Source organism: Rattus norvegicus, chromosome 18 (genome assembly GCF_021556685.1).
Source record: "Rattus norvegicus strain SHRSP/BbbUtx chromosome 18, alternate assembly SHRSP_T2T, whole genome shotgun sequence".
Classification (NCBI taxonomy): domain Eukaryota; kingdom Metazoa; phylum Chordata; class Mammalia; order Rodentia; family Muridae; genus Rattus; species Rattus norvegicus.
Window position 1 is genome coordinate 61,843,031 of NC_141551.1, and position 14,368 is coordinate 61,857,398.

Here is a 14,368-nt window from a genome sequence, read left to right on the forward strand (position 1 = left end):
TCCACCAACTATAATCTACATGTGTTTAAAGACTCACAAATGTACTTCCTCAAAGTTATGGCCTCTGGGAAAGAACTCAGGAAGCTAGGAGCTTTCACAAGGATATCCCGTAGACTGTCTGACGTTGTCATGACTATTCTTGATGGTCAGGTTGACAACGTCGAGAATTAACTAGAAGTCAAGTGGCTAGGTACATGTGAGAGGGATTTTTCTTGACTGAAATTATTTGAATTCGGAAGATCCACCCTAAATCTAGATCCGAGGGAAGATCCACCTTAAATCTAGGCCATACCTTCTGGTGGATGCCTATATAAAAGACAGAAGAGGGTAGTCATTACTCTTTGCCTGTTCACCCTTACTCTGGCTAACAAGTTCATTCCATCAATGGTATTAAAGCCGTCTTCAGGATTCCAGAGTATATGAAGACCAGCTGAGATACCCTGCCCCCATGGACAACTACTGGGTTCTTGGAGTTTCTGCAGTTGGACAGCCATTGTTTTGCACTAGCTGGACCACACCTATAAGCCACTCTAATATATCTCCGATAGATAGATAGATAGATAGATAGATAGATAGATAGATAGATAGATAGATAGATAGACAGACAGACAGACAGACAGAATCAATTACCTACCTATCAATTCTGTTCTTCTAGTGAACCCTGACTAATACACTCACTTGGGTTCCTTCCTGCCTTAGCTTATCCATCTGTTCTAGTGATGCACTATGTATACCAAACTCTGAAACTGTATTAAAACACGAAAGCCACTTATGACTCAATCCACATTTCTCCAGCCTCAAATTCCTAGAAATTTCCTGATAAACAACCCCTCAAACATTCCCTATAACAAAATACACTGTAACTCCCTTATTCTTGACTTACAATTCTTTTTATCTCTATGATTTTGTGCAAAAAAAAAAAATCACTGCTATGACACTGAACAAGAAGATGTAACCATACATACATAACCACTTGGTGTACTGTGGGCCCTGCCTTCAGAATCAACGAAAAATAGAGCTCGCACTTGAAATACCTGAAGTACAGAATACATTACTTCATGTTGTATGAAGTTAAAGCCCATAGCCAGCCCTGCGTTCGAGCTCTGCTGTCAGAAGAGAGGACTTTAAAGCAGTATGGCTACCAGTGAGTGGGAAGAGAATCCTGGTGGCACGTACTACGTAGAGGAAAGCGTTTGTGTTTGATTCTCACGAGGAAAGAATAGCACAGCTTGACACCACAGCTTTCATTTATAACACCCGGCGCTGTGTTTATCTCTTGAGAAGATTCATGCAGCTCAGCAACAAAGTAAAACATCTTTAATGCCCCAGAGGTCACCAAGTAGCTGCAGACCCCGAGCCAAGAGCTGTTAGCATACCCTGGAAAGGGACGGAATTTGAAACATGGGATTTGGATCTGATCAGCTTAAACTCAGAAGATCTCATGAAGAACGCTCTCCAGTTGATCCATCTCAACCCAGGGCACACGGACCATTTACTGTTTACCGTGGTAGGAAGCAGATGTAAGCGGTAACAGAGCAGCCCCAATGACGAGAGACTCCAGGATGGTGATACCAAGACATTAGCCTAAGTTTTCATCAAAGGCTTGCAGAGCTAAAATCATGAGAGGCACCTAGAATTCATGCCCACAAAAATAAATAAATAAATAAATAAATAAATAAATAAATAAATAAATAAATAAATAAATAAATATTAAAAAATAGGACTAGATTCTTTCCCCAGCTTCTGCTGAAATCGGTTTGCTATCCCTTTATGCTTGAAGGTCCACGGTGGTCAACCTGTGGTATATCCTGGAGTTGTGCCTGGTAACCACTTCCAGAGTTTGGGCAACAAAAATAGCTTCTCTGGGCCGCATCCTGAATGCTGGGATCCTCACTCATGGTGAGTCTTTCCAGCGTGCAGTCACAGCCACTCCTGCCTTACAAGTTGGCAGCCAAGTCAGAGGTGGGGCTGCGATGATGCCCCGAGGCCTGGCACCTTAAAACCTGGTTGGGGACACCAAGGGACTTTGTCCAGATGTGAATTCTGATTCAGTGGGTCAGGGACAGGACTGCAGTGTCTTCCTCTATGAGTGATATCTTACTAGAACTGGCTAGACTAGGTAATTCTAACATCTGCCATCATCCTGGAAAGGGTCCACAGAAACAAAAGCTACAAACACCGCACCATTTTAAGTAATATTATTTTTCTTCAGTGATATTACTGAAAGTAAGTTGACTTTAGAGATAATCTGAAGCCACCACATTGGACAGTATCACCCAAAGAAATCAAAGTGTATATGGTGATACACCCTTTAATTAAAGTGCACTAGTGAGGGATGGATTTTTGTTTAGTTTTGCAGTTCTAACATATGTTTTGGAATCTTGTCTTAGTTTCTTCCAGAGACAGAACCTGCTTCCAGCACCTTCTCGCCTCCTAAACGCTCTTTAATAGATCATAAAATTTTATTTACAGACACCATGAATAAAATTTCATACAGGTATAGTCTGTCGCTTTTCATACATGTATACGACGTTACTTCTCTTTGTGGATATGGCTACTGCTAGGTTGCCCATACCGCACTGGTTGGCACCACACTCATGCACATAAGGGTCAGTGATAATTGACCCAGGGGATCAGTGGTAATAATAAAAGAGGACATGAAATTGGGAGGTAGATGAGTAGGGGGTTCTGGTGGGGCATTAGAGAGGAAATGGGGGAATAGGATCTAAATCGTCTTTCTTAAATAACGATGGCTCATTCAACTTATGTGCGTATGTGCGTATGTGTGTATATGTGTGTGCATGTGTGTGCATGCACATGCACATGCACACACCTGTGTGAAGGTGCCCAAGTGGGCCAGAAGAAGGCATTAGATCTCCTAGAGCGAGAGCACCAGATGGCTGTGAGTTGGCAGACATGAGGGATGGGAACTGAACTCAGGTCCTCTGAAAGAGCAGCAAGCACTCTTAACCACTGAGCCATCCCTCTAGTCCCCAAACCTTTCCTTTTTTATATCATGTAGTTTTCCGAGAAATAAAATTACTCCAATTTTCAGGCATTTAAGAAGACCTGGGAGTCAAGCGTGGCGGTGTATGCTCAGGGATCATAAGTTTGAAGTTAGTCTGGGCTACACATGGGCCAACATAGTCTATCCAGCAAGACTGTTGTCTAGAGAGCACTAGAAAGGGAAAGAGCAGATGATATAAAAGATATAACCATATACAAAAGATATAAAAGAAGAAACGGGGTATCTTGATTGGGGGAAGGAAAGGGAAGGAGGAGAAAGGATGTTTGAAAATATTTAAGGAATCATATTTTTTATTTACCTAAAACTACATATAATACATATAAATTGTATATATATAGTTGCATATATAATTTATATATACATATATATGCATGTACATGATATATATATGTATATATATATATATTTGAGAGGAAGTTACCACTTGTGCTAACTATTCTACCCTTCAGAGCTTAGATTACCTAATAGAAAACCCAGTTCCAGGCACGAAACAATCCCCCTTCACATTGTTGGTCGGGGAAGTCAGAGAGACTGCCAAAACGATGTAGATTATGGCTATTGCTCTTGGTTGCCTCTCAGAGGTTGAAGATAAGTTCCTATTGGTGAAGACACTAGACACTTCAGGCACAGGACTCAGAAGATCCAAGCTGGATCTGACCTGTGAGGTCTAACTTTCATAGTCCTAGAAGGAGCTATAACAGCCACCAAGGAGGGGACCAACCAATGACTGAGCCCAACTCTGAAGCCTATGAACCACAACAGTCATCAGTGTTGGTAAGATACCCCTAAAGGGGCAACAGTGGCACTCGAGTCTTGATGATAGCCAACAGTTGTCTAGTTGGACTCTAAAGCCTTCTCAGCAGGACGAAAGCCATCCTGGTACTAGAAACCAAACCAATTGCCCATGGTTAGTGAAGCTATGAACCTTAGAAACCAACCTACTACCAACACTTTACTAGGCCAGCATGCTTCTTAACTGCACTCTAAATTCTTATCTTTATACCCATGGGCATGTGTAGCTCTCACTCCTCATCAGAGAATGGTTCCATGTGCAGCAGACAGAGACTATTACAGAGATCCACGATGGGTCGCATCTTAGAAGAGAGGATTGTAAGAGGCAGAGGACCAGGATGCCTGCTGTGAATGGGTCTTCTTCTTGTCATGACGACTGTGCCCATGAAGTTTCTGTATTGTTATCTAAACAAAACTCTCACAATGACACTAGGACATGCTGGTGTGGGTCTCCCAAGGACACATTCCTAGATGAAGAGATACAAATAATCAATGGCTGCTTAGGGAGAATCAGTTTTCCCCATAGACAACCCTGATGGGTTACCCGGACCTAAATGGTCAACATTAAACGCATGTGCATAGAAGCAACAATAAATGGATCCATTAGGTTACACACACACACACATACACAGAGAGAGAAAAAGAGAGAGAGAGAGACAGACAGACAGACAGACAGACAGAGACAGACAGAGACAGAGACCGAATAAAAATAAAGAAGAGGTCATGAATTCGAGAGGGTGGGGAGGACACAGGAAGAATTGGATGGGTGCTTAGGAAGGGTGGAAATGTTAAAAATATAGCACTCATGTATGATTATAATAAAAGATACAGTAGCAGGCAGGCAGGCTTGAGGGATCACACGACTTCATGTTTGCAGATTCACCTGCCACCTTTCTGAGCTTGGTCTGTCTTCTGCTGAGGCTCATTCAGTTAAAACAGGCACATTGCCGGGCTGTAAACTTCCACATGACTAACATAATTGTCACACTCACATGTGAGTGTAGTATGGGTATGATATATTTAATTATTAAATATATAACATTACATATTTAATATATTATAAACATACAATAATATAAATTATATTATATAATTATATATTATATATTAACTATATTATAGAATTATATATTACATAATATAGCATATTATATAGTATATAATAAACATATAACATACTTTACATGATTATATAGTATATTGTATGTAATATTATGTTATAAGTTTATCTTATGCATACTATGATTTATTATATGATATATAGTTATATTATACTACAGTAAATATATATTATTAAAATATATAATATATATGCATCTATATATTTTTAAAGCTGGATTTTCATGGTACCTTTTCTTTTCCCAGCCAAAATTTTAGCCTTTGCCTTTTGCTGTACAGCTTTTTTGTTTTTTTTACATCCTTAGCACAAATAAAGGATTCAAATAACTTCCCTTGTTCCTTCAGATTTTTCTTCTTTCAGATTTTCCTTTCACTTCTTCATTCTCCACTCCATCTGCCCTATTCTGTCAGAAAACATGACTATCCAGAGCAAACAGTTCCACATCACGTTTAAGGGAAAATAACCGTTAAATTCAAAACTTTTACTGGGGACCAGCGAGATGGCTCGGGGGTAAAGACACTTGCCTTGCAAGCCCAACTACCCGAGATCCATCCCTGCAACCTACATAAAAGTAGAAGGAGAAAGGAGAGAACTGACTCCACAGTTCGCATTGTACACACACATACATGATGACAGAAGTTAAATTTGTATTTACATACAGTATAGCTGTAACATGGAGTGCTTCTTGCCATACATAGATCTATATATATTTATGACTTGGGGATCAGCAAGATGATTTGGTAGAAAATGGTGCTTATACAGATACAGATGCTCACAGTCAACCATCAGACTGAGCCCGGGCACCCCCTATGGAAGAGCTAGGGTAAGGACTGAAGGAGCTGAAGGGGTTGCAACCCTATAGGAAGGAACAGCAATAACAGCCAACCAGAACCCTCAGAGCTCCCAGGGACTAAGCCACCAACTAAAGAGCATACGTGGGCATACATAGCAGAGGACTGGCATCAGTGGGAGAGGGTACGCTTAGTCCTATGGAGGCTTGATGCCCCAGAGAAGGGGGAAGCTAGAGGCGTGAGGTGGGGGGAGCACCCTCTTAGAGGCAAAGGCGAGGGGGAATGGGATGGGGGGTTCATGGAGGGGAGACCCAGAAGGGGGACATTTGAAATGCAAATAAATAAATTATTAACAAAAAGAAGAAAAGAGAAAGGTGTGTATAGCTGAGCCTAATGACTTAAGTTTGATCCCCAAGACCTACAAGGTGAAAGAAAGATAGATTTCTATGTTGCCTTCTATCCTCCATATTCATATATGCACAGAGAGAGAGAGAGAGAGAGAGAGAGAGAGAGAGAGAGAGAGAAGAGAAGAGAAGAGAAGAGAAGAGAGAAGGGAAAGGAAGGGAAGAGAGGGAGAGGGATGGGGACAGGGAGGGGGAGGGAGGGAAGGAGAGGGGCAGAAGGAGAGAATTAATATTTTCAAATAAAATTATGAAGTAGGACAGCTTTCATTGAAAATTATAGGTGTATTTTTTAAAAATGCAGCTAGCATTTTTATCTTGAACGTGAAAAGCTTTCTAGTATACAAACTCCAAGGTAACCTATCACGTGTGTGGAAAGGGCCCTTTCGATCGGAGCCTGTGATTGACATACGAGACAATGATGGAGGGTGAAGCATCTCGGAAGGCTGCTCGATGGCTGTCCTGGCCCTGCCGCTAGATCTTGACATATACGTGGATAGTCTATGTGAGAGCTGCCGATATGGGAAGGTTTGCCCCAGAAACACTCAGAAGGAAAGAGGAAGGCAGAACAGAATCAAACATACGAAAACCTCTTGTGTTAAGCAAGTTCATGATTCTGGGGGGAGCCAAACTCACAGCCCCCTAGCTTGGATTCCACCGCCGGAGCGAGGTAACAGTGAAGTGACTTGTCCCCAGCTGAACAATTCCCCATCTGCCTGTCAGTCAGATGGCCCAAAATTAGCTTTTCCATGGTGCCGCGGAAGCTCCTGAAATTTTTAGAAGCAAGAAACTTGGGGTACACACTAATTTCTGCCAGGCCAGGGGCAAAAAAAAAAAAAACAAAAAAAAACAAAAAAAAAACAAAAAAAAAAACAAAAAACAAAAAAAACAAAAAAAAAAAACAAAAAGCAAAAAACAAAACAAAACAAAAAAAAACCAAAACAACAACAACAACAAAAACCCAAAAAAACGATTACTGCCTTTCATGTAGTTTTGTGTGTCTGTGTGGAACTGCAAGGCTTGCTTTACTTGTTACTGTTTTTCTGAAAAGATACATCTAGGCTATGGGAAACTTCAAGATATTAGTCCTGGAAATAAACATTACTCAGATGTGCACCCCTCCCCCCAAAAATATTAAAACACCCTTTTCCTGGAAGATAAATGGGAACCCGTAAATCCAACCAGAACAGGCATTCGCATGCACCCTTCAAATGTATTTCCATGCACAGAATCAAGTTTAGCACAATGGAAGCACCCAGTGGGCATGTGCTGACCAAGCGAAATGTGCTAAGACTTTAAAATTAGCCACTAGATCCGCGGAATCGGGGGTGGGGGGGTGGGGGGCTAACTTGGCAGAAGAGGCGTTGCAGATGTTATAGCTGTCTGCTTTCTCATCCCCCAGATAAAGAGCGGGACAGTAGGAGAGAATGAGAGCTTTGTTCTCCCGCCCTGAAGCAGCGCCCTCACAATAGAGCAGCCTCTCTCATTCATAAAGACATCCTGGCCCAGCTGAGCAGGAAGCAGAAGATCTGGGGAAGCTGAACATGGATTTGGACACAGTGCAATGAAAACCTGCTCTTGAGAAAACACAGCAGCTAGGATAGAGAGGGCGCGCCGCCCCCACTCCATTTAAAAGAGATGAAGCGATGCTAGCCACAGGAAGCCAGGGGACAACCACTTCAGCAACAATCGGTAGTAAGAAGATCGGCTCTCCAAGGGCGCGGCAATGAAAGCGTAGCTGTGGAACAGCTGTGAGCTGAGACCGGCGAAAGAGGAGGAAGCGATACAAAATCTGACCATGGCCACCGCTCTCAACTCACCCCTGCCTCCCCTCTTCTGCTACCTGTTCCCGTGGGAAGGAAAGGGATCCCTCTTCAAAACTGCCTCCCTGCTCTTCCAATCACTGCATCATTTGGGGAGGGGCCCATGTGCCATTTGGGGGTATAATTTAGGATAGGAAGTTGGAGACGAAACTGTAATCACCGGAACCCAGCATATGTACCACACGGACAAGGACAGAGAAGCAGGCTGGGTGGGACGCCATGGAGACAATATGATCACTTCAAAGGAGCAATTGCTCTCCTATGGCAGCCTTCCTTTCAACTTTGATGCAACACACCTGTAATTCTAGAACTTGGGAGGCTGGGGTGGGAAAATAGGGAGTTCAAGGCCAGCCTGAACTAAATGAGACAGCTAGATCTCCTTTAAAAGAGTCAATAAAACACTTTCCCAATTTTTAGCTTTTATTAGTTTAATTTTTTAGTGGTGTGTGTGTGTGTGTGTGTGTGTGTGTGTGTGTGTGTGTGTGTGTGTATGTAGGGCATGTTCATGCTACAACATGTGTGTGGTTGTCAGAGAACAACTTGCAGGATTTAGTTCTCACATACTGCGTGGGTCCCAATTGTTGAACTCAGGTAACGAGGGTTGGCAGCAATTCTGTCTACCTACGGGGCCATATGTCAGCCCCTGGCTCAGCTTTTAACGGACACAGGACACATACATGAGTAGCAACAGAAGTCCTACAATGCTTAACACATTTAAATCAAATCTGCCCTTTTCCTTTTTGCACTAACAGCCATTCACTCCATGATTTAACAAGTACATATGGACGGAGCACTCTTCTTCAAGGTCGGAGCTGACCTGTGAGGTCAAGGCTGTGAGAACAGATGGCCCATGGCCTCTGAGGTTGACAGTTAGAGACGGCCTGGTGCAGAAGGGAGAGCATCTTCCCTGGATGTGAGTCGGGCCCTCCCTGCTCTTTAGCCACTTTGTCCCATTCCCTCCTTTATGGTGGCTCGCAGTGCTTGTGAAGGCAAGCATCCTGTAAAGGGGCCCGTGTGTCCTGAACAAGTCTCGGTCACCCACAGAGCTCCTCTGTTTCCCCTTCCTTGGCTACAGAGACCAGGGGATGGAGGCAGTGGAAGGAGCAAAAGAATCCATAAACAAAAGTCCAGCAGACTTAGGATCTCAAGTCTTATTTCTGCAGGAACTCCATTTGCAACCCGAGGCAAAAAAGCAGCCTTCTCTAATCCTCCAAAATGGAGTCGGCATCCAATTCCACCTGGCTGTGCTGTCCACCACTCTGTCTGTAGTCACAAAGAACCTTCGGTGGTCAGCAGGGGACACTGCAACATGCAAAGATGCTCAGTGTCACTTTCCACGACACTAGATTTCTGGACTACCCTACACTTGGAGAAGCTTCCAGAAGCAAGGCTTGTTGACCAGTAGAGAAACACCACTGTTGTGTCTAAGCCTAGTTTTACTTTTTAAAATGTATGCTGGGTCCTACCAGAAGCCGTAGGTTTCCAAATAAAATCCCATTGCCAGGTGTGGGATACTTCTCCAGAGCTGTTGGTCAGAAGTGTCCTGGGGACACCCTAGAACAATACAGACATTTATCAGTGCCCTTGGCTATCCTCCAGAACTTGATAATGAGCCCCAATTGGTGAAGACACCATGCATTTTTGTCACAGGACATGGAGAAATCAAAAATTAATAAAAAAATATTATATATGTGTACTTTTTAAAATCTCAATTATAAAATTCATAGAAGTCAGGGGGTGTCCACCGCACAACTTTTGCCTGCCACCCCCATGCCACACTTGAGGTTCTGGGGTGATAGGAAGTGACATCAATTGACTTAGCACTTCCCTCAAACCTTGAGCTCCCAAAGCACAGCCCACAAGCTAACTCATTTGCAAAGCTTGAAGCAGCTCTAAACATCATTAATACGATCCTCAGATTCCAAAGGAGAAAATAAAAGCCTGAGTCTTAAGAAGTAGCTCAAGGTCAAAAAAAAAAAAAAAAAAGGAAGGAAGGAAGACAGACAGACTGACTGACTAGTGCTGGGATTCAAAGAGGAGCGGCAAGTTTGTGAGCCTGTGTGTTCCGACATCACCAAAGCCCTAGAAGGGGAAAGCAATCGGCAACCTGCCAGAACACGGCTCTCTGTAGCCTTCCCTCGGCCTTCCCTGAGATGACCTTCAGCCAAGACCTCAGCTCTATCAATCCCTCGGTGCTAGCCTAATTAAGTGGCCCTCTCGCTCTAAGTAAACACATCTGCAGAAACACCACATGGACCTCCGAGTTCCCACAGGCGACACAGCCACATGGTTGCTCTATCTTGAAGGAAAGTGCAAGTTCCTGCATCCCGGAGTCATTTTTTCCCATGGGAACCTGAACCACCTTAGGCTAGAGCACTCCCCAGTGAGCGGGCCTTGGGGAGACAGAGGGAGGGGCCGAGCATCTGTATCCCGTCTCGACTGGGAGACTCAAGAACTAAGACTAAAATCACAGGTGGTTTTCTCAACCGTGCTTACTAATACGGTCTGTGGTGAAGAGCCACCCTGGGAAACAAACCCAAGGCTTCCCTTGCCTGAGACATCATTCCTAGCTCCGGTCTCTTTCCGTCATTAGTACAGTGGGAAGGACGCAGATCTGAATTAAGTTGTAGCCTCTGTGTACCTGCTCCAGTGACAAAGGGTTTTGTTCAAGATCAAGCCCTTCGACTATCTGAACTTCATTCCTTTATGTGCTGATATCCTCTAGAAGGGCTCTAAGTTCTCAACAGATATGTAAATCTTTGACCAAAGAGTTTATGTTTGCTGGGCACAGCCTCACCCAATAAATGCCTGATTGTTTTCCGACGTATGTACATTTTAACGCAGCGTTTTCAGTAAATCGCCATCAAAGAGAGATAAAATAATGGTTTGAAAAAGGAACACCCCCTTGTGTTGGATGGAGGGAAGGGTTGAGATAGGGGTCACAGGGAGTCGCGATGGTCGTTCTAGGAGGGTGGAGTTTTCCGTGCCTGTTTTATATGCTTGCCTTGGCTGTCATGAATCCCGACTTCAGAGAAATCATGCCGGGAGCTCTGATGTCTTAACTACTGGTGAGAGAATGTCCTGGGCTGATTAGAATATTGCTGGGCAAATGTTAGCTTTAGACTCATTAAGTTGTCACTGGCACTCATGCGAGGAGCGTTTAAACTCGGGGGCTTGGCAGTTTGCACGTTGGCAGCAAAATCTCTAGAGACATGGACCGACCGGAAGGAAGGCTGTACGCACATGAACCAGTTTTGTATATAACACGATCGTTTAAATCCAACTGTCCAAATCAGACCTCAAGGGCAATGGCTCCAAAGGATACCCAAGATCACAGTGGGTGTTAGCGTTCCCCTGGACTATAGGAAATGTTCAGCCATTTGAGTTTAGTCTTCCTTTTCACCCTACCTTACGGGCTCCTCTGAGATAGTAAAGGAACCCAGAGCTTAGAAGTCAGACAAACCTGGATTCAAATCATGGTGGCTGCATGTGTGACTGTGAGGGCTTGGCCATGACACTCTCTCCATACCTCTGATTATCATGTTCCCCCTCAGCCAAACTGAGGTAATAGGAAAGCTACAGGTGGCTCTTTGCATCCCAGACAATGTAAACAAAGTTCACAGCCTCCTGCCAAGTCCAAAGTTAGTCTTCAAACTATTGTTACTCAATATCGAGAGCTGAAATTCAGAGAAGAGCTGCTTAGCTGAAGCCACAAACCACAAGGCTGTCCAGGACAAAAACCGTTGTGAACCCACTTCACATTTCACAGCAACGAGTCAGGCTCATCTCGATCCTCCGTTCATTTTACATAGGTTCAGATCTACACCCCCCCCCCCGCCTTGCCAACTATGACCTTTTGAGAAAAAAAAAATCCCTTCAGCAAGCTCTGAATCCTTTCATATGCTAAAAATCATTCACTAGACACCTGTATTTTCCCAGTGCCGAAGCCATTTCCTGATAGGTGCTGCAGTGCTTATAGCTTGAGAGGAACTGGGTGGGGGTATGCTTTCCAGGTGAGGTGGCAGCGGCTCTCCTTTTAGGGTGCTAGGCTGAGAAAGCAGCAGCCACTTGCTCAGATGCAGAAGCATCCGTGCTCCTGAGAATCTGGCAAAAGAGTTTACAGTGCCGATAGCTTTTAATCTTCCCAGTGCTTTGACCCTTTGGTACGGTCAGTTCCTTATGTTGTGGTGAGGCCCAACCATGAAATTCTTTTCATCGCGGCTTCATAACTGTCATCTGGCTACTGTTATGAATCATAATGGAAACACATTTCCTGAGATAGATGATTGGCAAAGGGATTACAATCCCCAGATTGAGAACCACTGGTTTATACCCTGTCTGAAGTTTGAAGACCCTGCTTGGCATTCCTTTGACTTCAACACACATTAAGATGCAGATCCCAGTTGCAGGGACCTCAGTGGAGTCTGGTAGTCAACCCAATGACCAGGCAATGTCAGGAGAGTTGTTGGTAAGACTTGAAAGAGAAGGAACTATAGGGCCACACCCCAGCCTCTCACAGCACTGTCATTCTTTTTTTTTTTTTAACAGAATTATTTATTTATTTTATGTATACGAGTACACTGTAGCTGTCTTCAGACGCACCAGCAGAGGGCATCAGATCTCATTACAGATGGTTGTGAGCCACCATGTGGTTGCTGGGAATTGAACTCAGGACCTCTGGAAGAGCAGCCAGTGCTCTTAACCACTGAGCCATCCCTTCGCAACCCCACTCTGTCATTCTTGAAGCTCAAGAATCAAGCGAAGAAACTTCCAAGTGACGTTAATTATAAAATTATCTGGCCACAGTGGGACAACACACCTGGGAGGTGGGAAGAGGAGGCTAGCATGAATTGGAAGCCAGAGGCCAGCCTGAGCTACCGAGTGAGATCCTGTCTCAAACAGCAAAACAAAAGTAGGGAAAAAAAAAGCTGACAGAATATGCACAGAACTCCATGAAGAAATTAATAAATTTATAAACTGTGTCAGCCGCACATAGTAGCACATCCAGCACTTGGATGGTCAGAAAGATCTTGAGTTCAAGACTAGACTGGACTATATAGTGAGGTCCCGTCTCAAAACAACTAAACACCACAATGCTATTAGCATACTTGGGACTGATGTCATTTTCTCGAGCTGAAACAGCCCTTCCCGTTAGACAGATTAAAATTCTTCACTCTTTTCCTTGATAGAGCACTAGGTCCAACAGGCTGTTCCATTGAGTAACTGGTTAGTGAACGCATGTGCCGAGACACGCGCGTTAATGCCTCTGAGTGAGCTAGGGTAATCGAGATACCACACTACTTTAAGAAACCTGGAAACGTTAGCCAAGGGAGCGTAACAAATAGAATAATCAGGCACTGGTGGTTTCTAAAAGCTTGACACAAGTTCTGTAACCGTCACTGATTTATGTGACATCTGACCTTTCAGGACTGAACAGATGAGCGAACCATCTAAGGGACACGCTCCATGTTAAATTAGCAGTTTTATACAGCAGTGATAGGAAAACAACATGTCCTAGGAAATACTGTGGCCACGTGGATGAAACACACGACCAGACCCAGGCAAGTAGCCCTGCAGCCAGTACTAAGCCATTTTACCAGCTGGATGACCTTGCTCACCCCGTGCACCTCTAAGTCTCCATCTGCCAGTTGAACATGTCCCTCACGTTTAGACTACCATTCAACTCTAACCATCACGTGCAGGGGCAGGGAGCCCTCATCTGGAGCTCGCATAGGTGAAGCAGCTAATGTCAATCCATCCTAGCTTCCAGTGGCTGCTCTAAAAGCACACTTCAACTAACAGTGCTTCCATAAATCCCACTGATCTGCTCTGGAAGCAACTCACACCCGAGCCTTGGGAGTAAGGAAGAAAGTTTCCAGTTTCCTATACAGAAAGCGTTGTGATTCGCTGGTTGGCCGCAGCATAGTGAAGACACACTGGGATTTGTTTTACTTTGTAGCGCCCAAGTAGCTTCTCAGTCCGCTCTAAGTGCCTTAACCCGATGCCTTGCACAGCATCTTAAAAACTCAGACAAGCAACAGACATTTAGGGATGTGTGCCACCTCAATTCTGTGGGAGAACGGAGCAGAAGTTCGGAATTCAATCATTCAAAAATCAATTGTTAGCTCCCAAAAGGGGGAAAACAACGGACCATGGTCCTCCCCTTTGGGGATAGGATCCACCTGTTTTAACTCCGGGCTTGCACAAGGAATCACCTGGGCCTGTGCACGTTTAATTTTAACAGTGGCTGCCACTCTCCCAGGTAAACCCGTGATCTTTTTTTTTTTTTTAAAGACCATGAGTTTCAACAATCTTGACGTTTGTTTTCACTCAAAGCAACCACCCCATCTACCCACAATCCTCCCGGTTACAACTTTGCCTAGAGAGACCGTGACAGTGGTACACTCTGTCCC

The 14,368-nt window shown here is 44.1% G+C and overlaps 1 protein-coding gene across 2 annotated transcripts in view; it reads right to left on the minus strand.

The window, feature by feature from the left end:
* Positions 1 to 14,368, minus strand: part of Ccbe1 (collagen and calcium binding EGF domains 1) — a 236,014-nt gene that overhangs the window by 220,526 nt on the left and 1,120 nt on the right.